Source organism: Rattus norvegicus, chromosome 19, assembly GCF_036323735.1.
Source record: "Rattus norvegicus strain BN/NHsdMcwi chromosome 19, GRCr8, whole genome shotgun sequence".
NCBI classification, from domain to species: domain Eukaryota; kingdom Metazoa; phylum Chordata; class Mammalia; order Rodentia; family Muridae; genus Rattus; species Rattus norvegicus.
The window spans coordinates 58,039,134-58,052,214 of record NC_086037.1 but is presented as its reverse complement, the minus strand read 5'-3'; the positions used below and the strand labels follow the sequence as shown (position 1 = coordinate 58,052,214).

General features: G+C 40.1%; 1 long non-coding RNA gene across 2 annotated transcripts in view; it reads right to left on the bottom strand.

The window, feature by feature from the left end:
* The window catches only part of LOC120098519 (uncharacterized), a 71,051-nt gene extending 63,226 nt beyond the window's left edge, over nt 1-7,825 (bottom strand). The window contains exons 1-2 of one of the 2 annotated variants that reach the window (XR_005496779.2): nt 7,109-7,825; nt 4,029-4,089 (exon numbers count right to left, since the gene is read on the bottom strand). This is a non-coding gene — a long non-coding RNA (uncharacterized LOC120098519). Of the gene's footprint in view, nt 1-75; nt 4,090-7,108 lie in introns of those variants that run through there. The other variant, XR_010060478.1, reaches the window with a different exon arrangement.
* Nucleotides 7,826-13,081: the final 5,256 nt, after the last annotated feature.

Sequence of the window (13,081 nt, the reverse complement as noted above, 5' to 3'; positions counted from 1 at the left end):
CATACAACAAAAATACTTAAATGTTGACATCTTAAAACATATAGGTTGATGTTGGGTTAAATGAAGAAACCATTGTTTTGTTTTGTTTCGTTTCATGTATTTATTAGTTCCCTTTCATATAGGTGGAAATTTTGTTTTCCTCTATGCCCTTGGACACGCTACCTTTTTGAAATCTCAATTTCCTCCCTTGAAAAACAGAGGCTAAGCCAAAGGAAGGATCACTGGGTGAGAGCCATGTGTCTCTGTCCTTAAAAAACAACAGGAAACGAACTAGGGAAGATGGCTCAGCACTTAAAGAGCTGGCTGGGCAAGTGTGAGGACAGAGATCAGATCTCTGGAAACCCATGCAAATGCAGGGTGGGAATAGTGTCCTGCCTATAATTTCAGCCTCAAAATCTCCAGGGGATTCCCAGAGGAAGCTGGCTGATGGAAGCTGGAAGATGGTTCCAGGGTTGACTGAGAAAGCCTGCCTCCATGAATAAAGGTGAAAGAGGGAGGGAGGGATCAAGGATGAAGGCCTTTGGTCCTCATTTGTACTGCACATGTGCAAAACCATGTGTACAGACATCATACACACACACACACACACACACACACACACACACACACACACACACACACCGCAACACAGATGAAGCAAAAATATAAGAAAGAAAAAGGAAAGAAAACATGGATTAGAGCCTAATATAATGAAGTAGGTGGCAATACTTGCTATGGACTTGAGTACTGGGGTAACTTAGGATGTTAAGATTGAGGGAATGGAGTTTGAGAATGTTATCTTTGGAAAAGCAAACTAATTTTCCTTTTTTCCCCATTTGATGATGAACAGTTTAAATGTTGCAAATTAATCTATGTCTTGAGCTTACAGAGAGGATCTCACCCAGTGGGTGAGGAAGGCAAACACTTAGAGCACATGACTGAGAGACTGCGGTGACTACTGTGGTCACAGCAAAAGCTCTGTCTACATCCTTGTCATCACTGTGCCTTGATGAGCCCCTAGACCACATCCTTTCAGCTCTCCAACCTTGCAGGCTAATCTCCCTGTGTTTCTAGTCATTTGCAAAGTACATTAAACACTTGATGTGCACCTCTAAAATTTGAGCATTTCCTCTCTTCTCTTGTTCCATATTCTGTGAGGACGACAATGCAGGGAGTAACTTAAGATGCCAAATGCTGCCCAAACAAGTAAGTATCTAATCTGGTCCTTCCTTTTTATTTTCTCAAGGCCATCTTTGACTGGGGTAACAGCTCTTTTCAAACACTCATTCACACAGAATGGCCAATCAAGGGCCAGTGGGGGGTCTGTGCTTATAACCAGAGTCATTACAGTTTCCATTCTCTCTCAACAGGATTTGGTTCATTTCTTGCTCTTTCATTCAGTGTGCCCCCATGCTGAATCACCAGTTTGAAGCTGCACACAGACAATATGTCTTTATTGAAGTTTGTAAGCTAAATAAAGATGACTCTTAAGAAGTGTATTTTTAGATGACAAACCATCATCTTTGAGGAGGAGAAAAAAAAGACCCAAACAAATAAAGAGAAACCAAGAAAAATAACCAGCTAAGTATCTACCCTGCTGATTTCAGAAAATGTCTTCATCGACCTTCATTGATAGAAACCAAACAGAGCAGCCTCGATGTGTTTATTTAAAAGAGAGGAAAACAAACAAGCTTTGCTTTGCAGCAAAATGTACTGTTTCCAATGCACATCCCACTTTCCAGATGGGTGAGAAGCAATCTTTACAAGCAAAGTTAAAAACTTAGCATTATGTGCTAAGGCAAGATTGGAGACCAGTGACCTTAGAGGCAACGCTTAGACTTTAGGGACTTCCTGAGTGTTGTTTTTTATGATGATGATGATGATGATGATGATGATGATGATGATGATGATGCTGCTGCTGCTGATGATGATGATGATGATAGTGGTGGTGATGGTGATGGTGTTGGTGATGGTGATGGTGATGGTGATGGTGATGCTGCTGCTGCTGTTGTTTTTGGTCCTAGGAATTACCTCCAGGATATGTACTGAGTGCTTATTATACCAACGACCTTTATAACACAATTCAGAACTTTACTTGTTAGAATTATAAGCAGTTGTAAATCACCCAAACCATGTGCTGGGACCCAAACTATGGTTCTTTGGGAAGGAAGCGAGGGCTCTTAATCATTGAACCATCTCTCCAATCTGTAAACTAATTAAATTGGGTAAATTATATTTAAGCAGCAGAAAAGTAGGCTGTGAGTTAGGGGTCTCTCAAAACTAAAGCAGGTTCTAAGAATCCAGATCCTAAAGCAATCAAACAGCACTTAGCGAGAGACAGAAGTGTAATAGATAATAACTTAATGAGCTACAGCTTAGCCCATGAGCTGGTCAATCGATTACAGTTTAGTTAGCTTACAGCTTAATTAGTTAATGAAACATATGACCTTCTAAGCCCAGGCAGAGATTAGTTACTGGGGTGAACTAGATGTTGGTCTGTTGTGCCTGTTACTCAAAGCAAATCATGATCTCATATAATTTTTATTACGGGTAAGTAAATTCCCATAAAACATATGACATATAAGCTACTAGTTGTAACTTATATAATGATTTTGTTGTAATCAGACAATTTTGTAAAGCATTGCGACCTGATAAAGTATCTAAAATATCTACATATTTGAATTATTCACATTGTTATAATATTTGGAGTATTCAAAGTATTTAAAATATGCATAGATTTTACATATAGTCAATCAACATTATATTTGCATACACATGATTTAAATATAAGGTCAACTGCTCAAAACTGGAAATAGAAACATACTGCCTCACTGGTTAAGTAAGGTTTCATCTTTTATGAGTTGCCACATGTAGATAAAGAACCAGAAAAATGTGTGTCCAAGTACAGAGACTCAGACTAGGAATTCTCTGCCACTCCATGCTTCTTGCCTATTCTTGCCAGGACATAGAACTGTTTTCAAGGGCAGCACTCAGAAAATTCTGTGTGAATCAAATCAATACCAAGAACTAGAAAGGAATTTTACAGGAATGATCATAAGTCAATTGAATTTAACACAAATCATTCTGTCAAATTTTCCAAAACTATTTGTGACTCATATTTTAAAGATTTGTCAAAATAATACCAAGAATGGGTGTCCTGACTTGCAATTTTAGCATTTGGAAGGTAGGTGTGGGAGGATCAGGAGTCAGAAGTCATTGGCTACAGAGTAAGTATAAGGCTAGTCAGAATTATGGCAGGGCTGAGTCTTCCCAGCAATGTGGCCCAGTATGTTGTCAGAATTGTGTGAAATCTTCCTCATCACAAAAGCAAGTAGGCAAAGCCTAACATAAGACTTGTCAGAGACCACTAGCTCCCTTTCACAAAGTACTTCTTTCATTGCAGCATTGACCAACTGATGGCTTTATCATAGCTTTTAAACCCAAACCTTGGACTCTGTCTCAGCCATTTAGACTTTATTACCCATCACCAAGATGCTAATTAAAAGGCAAAAAATAGTGAAAAACAGAGAGAGGAGAATAAGTCATGTGGTCACGGTGAAAAAAGGAACAAATAGAAGACTCTAAATGCCCAAGACACAGCCTACAAAGGTGAGTTGCACTTGGTTCCCAGAGCCCCATTGTCTGTCTAGCTCTGGGCCTGCTCTTGAGTCTGGATGAGCCTTTTAGGACCCTAACAAGCATCATTCTTCCCCGTGGATATCTTTGGGATCCCCAAAACTAACCAGCTTGGAACCTTGCCCCACCAAATCCCTTTGCAGCCAGGCACACCCAAAACCCAGCCTGCAGAGGTAAATTAGTTGCTCGTGGTCCCCTGAGCTTCATTGTCTATCTCTGGGCTCACTCTTTCATCCTAAGGACCCTTGTGGGACCCCAAAAGTCTCATACTACTCTGTGAAGGCTTGCAGAGATCCCAAGTACTACTAACTTGGAATATCGCCCCACCAATCCCTTGCCAGTAGGGTCTGGTTGAGGTCCAACCAAGAGTTTGATTCCCTGAAATACATTGTCTGACCCACAGCTCCACCTACCTTCTCAAGATGTTCTGCTGCCATCAGGATCACCCAGCCAATATCAGAGAAAACTAGATGCCTAAAGGACAACATTAGAATACAATTAACAAGAACCAGGGCAATATGGGACCACCAGGGCCCAGCTATCCTGCTCCAACAAATACGAGATATCCTAATGAAACTTAAGCACAAGAGGATCTTAAATATAATCTTATAAGCATGATAGAAGCTGTTTAAAGAGTACATGAATAAATCACTTAAGGAAATACAGAAAACACATTAAAACAGGTATAAAAATTAAAAGAAGCAGATAAATATAAAGAAATACAGGAAAATACAATCAAACGGATAAAGAATATGAATAAAACAGTCCAAGACCTGGAAAAGGAAATAGAAGTGACAAAGGAAACAGAAACTGAGGCAATCCTGGAAATAAAGAACCTAGGAAAAAGGACTGGAACTACAGAAGTAAGCATAACCAGAAGAATACAGGAAATAAAAGAGAGAATCTCAGATGTAGAATATACAATAGAAAAATTAATATGTTGGTCAAAGAAAATAAAAAGTTTAAAGAGGTCATGACACAAACAATCCAGGAAATTTGGGACACTATGAAAAGGTCAAACCTAAGGATAGTAGGAATAGAAGAAAGAGAAGATTCCAAATTCAAAGGCCAAGAAAACATCCTCAACAAAATAATAGATGAGAATTTCCATAACCTAAAGAAAGAGATGCCTATAAATGTGCCAGAAGCTGACAGAACACCAAACAGATTGGACCAGAAAAGAAAATCCTCCTACCACATAATAACCAAAACACTAAATATACAGAACAAAGAAAGAATTTTAAAAACAGCAAGGGAAAAAGGCCAAATATATACAAAGACAGACCTATCAGAATTACAACCGATTCTCAATTGAGACTCTAAAAGCAAGGAGAGCCTGGGTAGAGGTCCTGCAGATCCAAAGAGACCATAGAGGTTAGCCTAGATTACTCTACCTGGCACAATTTTCAATTACCATAGATGAAGAAACCAAGATATTCCTTGACAAAATAAAATTTAAATAATACCTTTTCACTAACCCCGCCATATAGAAGCTATTAGAAGGAAAAACAACCCAATGAGGTTAATTGCACTCAAGAAAACACAAGAAATACATAATTTCACACCACTAAAACAGAAGAAACACATACACACACTCACACACACACACTCACACACACTCACACACACTCACACACACTCACACACACTCACACACACTCACACACACTCACACACACTCACACACACTCACACACACTCACACACACTCACACGACCACTGCCACCACCACCACCACTAGCACCACCATCAAAATAACAGGAAGTAACAATCATTGATCGTTAATATCGCTCATCATCAGTGGACCTAATTCCCCAGTAAAAAGAAACAAGCTAACAGAATGTATGTCTAAACAGAATTCATATTTTTCTGTTGCATGCAAGAAACACATCTTAGCAACAAAGATAGTCATTATTTCAGTATAAAGGGCTGGAATAAGGTTTTCCAAGTAAACAAATCCAAGAAACAAGTTGGATTAGCCATTCTAATTTCTAATAAAATAGACTTTCAACTGAAAGCAATAAAATGGATTCTTCACACTCATCAAAGCAAAAATTCACCAAAAGGACATCTCGATTCTGAACATCTGTGCGCCAAATTCAGGGGGCACCCACATTCGTAAAAGAAACATTATTAAAGCTTAAACCACATATCAAACCCCACACATTAATAGTTAGAAACTTCAACACCGTACTCTCACCAATGGACAGGACATTGAGACAGAAATTAAACAGAGAAAACAAAATTAACAAAGTAACCTCACTCTAACTCAAATGTATCTAACAGATGTCTATAAAACATTTCACCTGAACACAAAAAAGATACCTTCTTATCAGCACCTCACAGAATCTTCTCCAAAATTGAATGTATAATCAAGCAAGCCTGGACAGATACAGGAAGATTGAAATAATCCCATGTAGCATATCAGATCACCATGGATTAAAGCTAGATGTCAACAAAAGCAAAATCAACAGAAAACCTACATATGCATGGAAACTGAAAAACTCTCTATTCAATAATCACTGAAATAAAGGGAAGAAATAAAGAAATTAAAGACTTTCTATAATTCAATAAAAATGAGGGCACAACATACTCAAACTTATGGGACACTATGAATGCAATATTAAGAGGAAAGTTCATAGTACTAAATGCCCTCATTAAGAAATTAGAAATTTCTCAGAGCTGAGGAGATGGCTCAGCCATTAAAGGCTAGGCTCACAAACAAAATTATAAGAAATGAGAAAGTTCTCATGTGAGCAATTTAAAAGAATATCTGAAAGATCTAGAAAAAAAGAAGGAAACACACCCAGGAGGAGTAGATGGTAGGAAACAATCTAACTTGGGGCTGAAATCAATCAATTAGAAACAAAGAGAACAATAAAGAGAATCGATGAAAGCAAGAGCTGGGTCTTGGAGAAAATCAACAAGATAAACAAACGCTTTGCCAAACTAACTAAAAGGCAGAGAGACAGTACTCAAACAGCAAAATCAGAAAGGAAAAGGAAGACAAAACAACAGATACTGAGGAAATTCAAAGAATCAGTAGGTCCTACTTCAATAGCTTATATTCCACAAAATTGGAAAATCTAAATGAAATGGATGATTTTCTAGACAGATACCAATTACCAAAGCTAAATCAATACCAGGTAAACTATCTGGATAGTCCCATAACACCCCTAAGGAAATAGAAGCAGTCATTAAAGTCTCCTAAACCCCCTTCTCCCCAAAAAATAGTCCTGGGTTAGATAAAGATAGTTCTAGAGTCTAATTCTACCAGATTTTCAAAGAAAAGCTAATGTTAGTACTCAAAACATTCCACAAAATAGAAACAGAAGGAACATAGCTATACTCATTCTGTGAGGCCACAGTCACCCTTATACCTAAACCACACAAAGACTCAACAAGAAAGAGAGAGAGAGAGAGAGAGAGAGAGAGAGAGAGAGAGAATTTCAGACCAATTTCCCTTATGAGCATTGATGCAAAAATACTCACAAACTGAATCCAAGAACATATTGAAGACAAAATGCATCATGGTCAAGCAGGCTTTAACTCAGGAATGTAGGGGTAGCTTAGTGTATGAAAATCCATCAATGTCATCTACCACATAAACAAACTGAAAGAAAAGAACCATATGATCATCTCATTAGATGCTGAAAAAGCATCTGACAAAATCTAACACCCCTTTCATGTTAAATTCTTGGAGATATCAGTGATACAAGGTGCAGACCTAAAGATAATAAAGGCAGCATACAGGAAGTCGATGCCACCATCGAATTAAATGGAAAGAAACTTAAAGCAAGTTCTCTAAAACCATGAACAAAGCAAGGCTGTCCACTCTCTCCCTAATTCTTCAATATAGTATCTTCTACACAAGTGATAAACAGGCTGAAAAAGAAGTTAGGGAGGTAGTACCCCTCAAAACAGTCACAAACATTATAAAATGCCTTGATGTAACTATAGTGAATACCTATATGACAAGAACTTCAAATCTCTGAAGAAAAAAAATTGAGAAAGATATCAGAAGATAGAAAGATTTCCCATGTTCATAGAAAGTAGAATTAACATAGTGAAACATGGCCATCTTACCAAAATCAATCTACAGATTCAATGCAATCCCCATTATAGTTCAAACCCAATTCTTCACAGATCGTGAAAGAACAATTCTCACTTCATATGGAAAAACAAAGACAAGAACAAAAACCAGGATAGTTAAAATGATTTTGAACAATATAATTTTTTCTGGAAGTAGTACGATCCCTGACTTCAAGCTGTACTACAAAGCAATAGTAATTAAAAACTCATGGAACTGAGATAGAAACAGATAGGTTGATCAATGGAATCGGATTGAAGACCCAAAAATAAACCCACATACCTACCTACATGTGATTTTTGACAAAGAAGCTAAAACCATACAATGGAAGAAAGAGAGCATCTTCAACAATGGTGCTAGTCTAACTGGATGTCTACATGTAGAAGAATGCAAGTAGATCCATATTTATCACCTTGCACAAAACTCAAGTCCAAATGGATCAAAGACCTCAAAGTAACCATGTACACTAAAAATCTGATAGTAGATTCTCCAGAAAGTGGAGAACAGCCTTGAACTCCTCAGTACAGGAGACACTTCCTGAACAAAACACCAATGGCCCAGGCACTAAGATTAAGAGTCAATGAATGTGACCTCATGAAACTAAAAACTTTCTGCAAGTCAAAGGACATTGTCATTAGGACAAAACAACAGCCTACAGATTGGGAAAAATTCTCTACCAACCCTTTATCTGACAGAGAGAGAATATCTAAAATATATAAAGAACTCAAGAAGTCAGGCATCAACAATCCAAATAGCCCAACTAAAAGGTGGAAGCCAAAGCTAAACAGAATTCCCAACAGAGGAATTACAAATGGCCAAGGAGCACCTAGAGAGTGTTCACCATCCTTAGTCACCAGGGAAATGCAAAGCGAAAAGATTCTGAGATTCCACCTCACACCCATCAGAATGGTTAAGATAAAGCCTCAAAGGACAGCACATGCTGTCAACCAATGACGGCCCCAAACTGAGACCCATCCCACGGGCAAGAACCAATCTCCGGCACTTTTAATGACACTCTGTTATGCTTGCAGGCAGGAAGCAAGTATAACCGTCCTCTGAGAGGCTTTACTAAGCATTCAATGGGAAGACATGTAGAGATTCACATCCAAACATTAGATGGAACTCAGGAAGTCTTGTGGAAGAGCTGGGAGAAGGATTGAGGGACCTAAAGAGAGCAGGGACTTCACAGGAAGACCAACAGAGTCAACTAACCTGGACCCTTGGGGCTTCCAGAGACTGAATCACCCACCGAAGAGCAAGGAGGGCCCCATGAATATATGCAGCAGATGAGCAGCACCATGCAGGTCCTGTAACAACTAGAGCAGGGGGCTGATACCCTGTTGCCTGCCTGCCTGCGGATCTCAGGTCCTTATGTGGTCCACCTTGGCTGGTCTTAGAGGGAGAGAAGTGCCTAGTTCCACAGCGACTGGATGTGCAAGGAATGGGGAGGGTTAGTAGGACGGGTGACACCCAGAGGGGTCTTCCCCTTATCTTTTGAGAAGGGGAAGGTGGATTGGGGGGGGGGAACTCCATGAGGAGTACTTGGAGGAGGTAGGGGGGATGATATTAGAATATAAAGTGAATAAATACATTTTTAAAAAGAAGACTCTAAGTGATTCTAATGTATGTCTTTGGGCACAGACATGGGTGCTGGCTTTTTATTTTAACGAATTTTAAAAATGTGAACAGAAATTTGTGTCTATGTGCAGGTAAGTGTATGTGAGTACAGGTCTCCACTTAGCCCAGAGGTGTTGGATCCCCTGGATCAGTGGTTCTGAGCTTGCCTTTAAATACTGAAACACATTTCTAGCCCCCAGGTTGTTTGTTTGTTTGGTTTGGTTTTTTAAATTTTTTTTATGTTCATCTTTAATTGTGTGCATTGTTTTTTTTTTTTTTCTTCAGAGCTGGGGACCAAACCCAGGACCTTGCCCTTGCCAGGCAAGCGCTCTACCACTGAGCTAAATCCCCAACCCCGTGTGCATTGGTTTTAAAGTGGCTATGAACAAAACGTGGATCCTCTGTGAGTAGTCATTCTTAACCTCAGAACCATCTCTCCAGCCCTGAAGGTTAATGTATGTAAGGAAGCACAGCTTAGAGTGAGCATGGGAGAAACCAGGACTGCCAACCACATGGGCCTTCTTCAATGGAAGGAAATGAAAAATGTCTACTCACTTGTATGGCCAGGGTGAGAAATGATCAATCAACCTGGTGATCTTTTTCGCTGCTCTATCAGCCAGCCTTCCTGAATCTCCCAGTATTCCAAGCATCCTTTAGGCCCTAATCCTGAGCCTTGTGTCTCAAGCAAAGAGAACCCATCCCTACAAAATAGGTCTCATGTACTTAGCATTCTCAACCAATAGAACCTATCCTTACGTTTATAACAGATCTTAACCTCTGTTTATCAGCCAATAGAACTTCTCTTTGTAAAGGTTACAGGTCAAAAGTTCTATTATGTCTAAATGTGTAAAGAAAATAAACTGAGGCATCAGTTTCTGCAACTCCTGACCCAGTGCCTGCGAAAATGACACTGTCCCAAATTCTCATTCTTATCTCTCCTTTGTCTGCTTTCCCACCAGTGGCAATACTTACAGAAACCCTTCAACAGGATAGTGCTAAGTAGAAGGCTGAAGGGTCATATAACTAAACTATCCCAGTCAGAATCTGGTCCTGTCTATCCTGGGACATCACTGCTGGGGCTAGTCTGCCCTGCAAGGTAATAAAATAAATCATTAAAATTCTGAGAATACTCTCCCTGGGAGGCAAGTTCCTCCTCTGTTGAACGGTAACACATGTTCAGGCTTTCCCTTTTCCTAGCATTGATTCCTGGGAAATTTTTAATCATTTCAGACCCATTGTTTCAGTAGTCTGAAACAGTAGCCTATGGGCGGGGTGCAAATATTTCTTTAAAACTCCTCTTCTGGTTCTTACAATCTCCTCCCTCTCTCCTGTGATGGCATCTCAGGTAGGGAGTGGTGTTGATACGGAAGTCCCATTTAGAACTAGCTGAGAATCCCACACTCTCTTAATCTCTGCAGCAAAACATTTGCTTAACGTGACAGGATCACTGAATACAGGAGCTCCCAATATGCATAAGACCTGCATAGGATAAAGCCAGCCAAAAATCCTGGCACGGATGGGGGAGGGGCTAATAAAGTCCCGTCCCTAGCAAAGGTGCTATTGGCAAACTGATGGTTGTGAAGACAAAGAGAGAGAGAGAGCTTTCTGCATCAGACAGGTTGCACCTGGAAGGCTATCCTTGTGCCATTAGGTAGTCTTATACCCATGCACATACAGGCCAATACTAAGGAGCCAATAGGTTTACATGGGGAGTGGGGAGAGTGAGAGAGGGAGAGAAACAGAGACAGAGAAAGTCAGAAACAGAAATAGAGACAGAGAGAGAGCATGAAGTTAGAGAGAGAAAAGTGTGGGAGGGGGTAGGGGAAGAATTGAAGGATTGAAGGTGAGGGAACGGGAAGGTGGATTTGATTAAAGCATATTATATGCATGTGTGAAATTCTCAAACAATAAAAATTCCTCTTCTTTCATGATGGTTATAATAGGAGTAGGAAGAAAGCTGTTTTTTTCTGTGAAATGCAAGATCTGGCAATGCAGGGTTATAGAAGCCTTATCGCTGAGGGTCTCATGGAATGAGTAACTGGTCCAGTGAGGACTTGGTGATGAACGTAAAAGGGACCAGGTGAAGGTTTGCTCCCGAGAAAGACATTTATAAATCTCCTGTATTTCTCATAATAACACATATTAATAACCAAAAGAACAAAGTGTCTTTTCAACAGAGGAATGTGCTAGACTGACGTGTCACCAAATAAACAAAGCACTGTTCTTCATTAGTAGGATAAGGTGAGAGCAGGCGTTTGCTGATAGGAGCCATTAAAAAAGGTAAAATGTCACTTTTGGAACATCCTACCCAAAGTGCATAGATTGGAGCAAAATAGAAGAAAAGATATAACCAGTTTCGACAGACTGCAGCACAAGCAGCGTGCATTCGTCATAGCAGTGCACAGTCTTCAAGACAATGTCTGAGTTAAGTTCCAAGTTAAGGCACAGGAGAAAGACAGAGCAACCGAAGGTACCCTGTGACCAAGATTGAATCCCTGGGATGCAACTGTAAACACTGATAAATAGATAATGGGACAATGGGCAAGAGTAGAATACAGAATCATATTGATACATGGTTGAATCAATATTAAATTTTGGAAAGGATAATTTCACTGTGATATGCATGAAGCCGGCCTTCTTGTTGGGCAAAACATACTGAATTATTTAGTGGTAAAGGGTCATGATCTTTTAACTTGCCCGGGAATGTTCATTCAAACATAAGACTTGGCAGAGTAGAGAAAGCAAGCATACCCCAGTTTCTATAGTTCATGATCTAGAAGACGGGGGAGCTGGGAGTGCAAAGCAATATTCGTTAATGTTTACAAGGCTCACTTTTTCTCCAAATAAAAACATTCATTAAAATAATTAAAAGCAATGGGAAAGAATGGAGACAAAATATCATATCAGGTCACCATTTCAGAGAAGCAAACATCTCATTGTATAATCCACCAGTGGATAGACCCAGAAGGGATGAAATTCGTCCTGCTTTAAAAACCACTAATAACCTTTCCTGGTTATTCTGAAGCAGGTCACTGAACCCCCAACCTCACTTTTACCCTCCTTCTAGTTAATGAGGCAGAAAACAAACTGAAAAACCACAGCAGCACCACAAGAAGCCACCTCTCAGACTCTCTCACAAATTGACAGGAGAGACGGGCAGATCCCTGGGAACCCTGGTGAAGCTTCACAGGGTCCATCACTCAACCTCCCGGAATTCACCCGGCAACAGTACCTTCTCCATCCACGGACGCTGTGTCCTTTGTCTACGCTCCACGCTCTTCCCTGGGAGAATCAGGGCGGCAATAACGGCAGGAATATCCTGCTTCTAGCCAGGCCTAGTGGAGCCACAGAGGTACTGGTAATAGTTCAGGGGTACAAGGCTAGCCTGGGCTACGAAGCTCCCCAAGCTCCTGGAGCAATCAATCTCCAAATGTTTTAACTGCGCTAGGTCCATCAGCACCACCCGAGAGCTTGTTAAAAACACCAATTCTCATTCTCGCCTCAGACTTACCGAGAGTAAGAAACTGGTGGCAACCTCTGCAGTAACAAGTCCCCCAGGTGATTCTGATAGAAACTCAGGCTTGAGTCATTGAGTTATTATCCAGCGCTCTAGAATTTGTTAAAGGTGCCCAGACTTAAAAGAAAGAGCTACAAGTCCTCTGCTGAATTTGTGAGTCCGCACCTTGTTGGTATTAAATTCTATTCTGTTTTAAAGTCTGTCAACCAACCTAACAGGTATCTGGTCATCAGTTTTGATT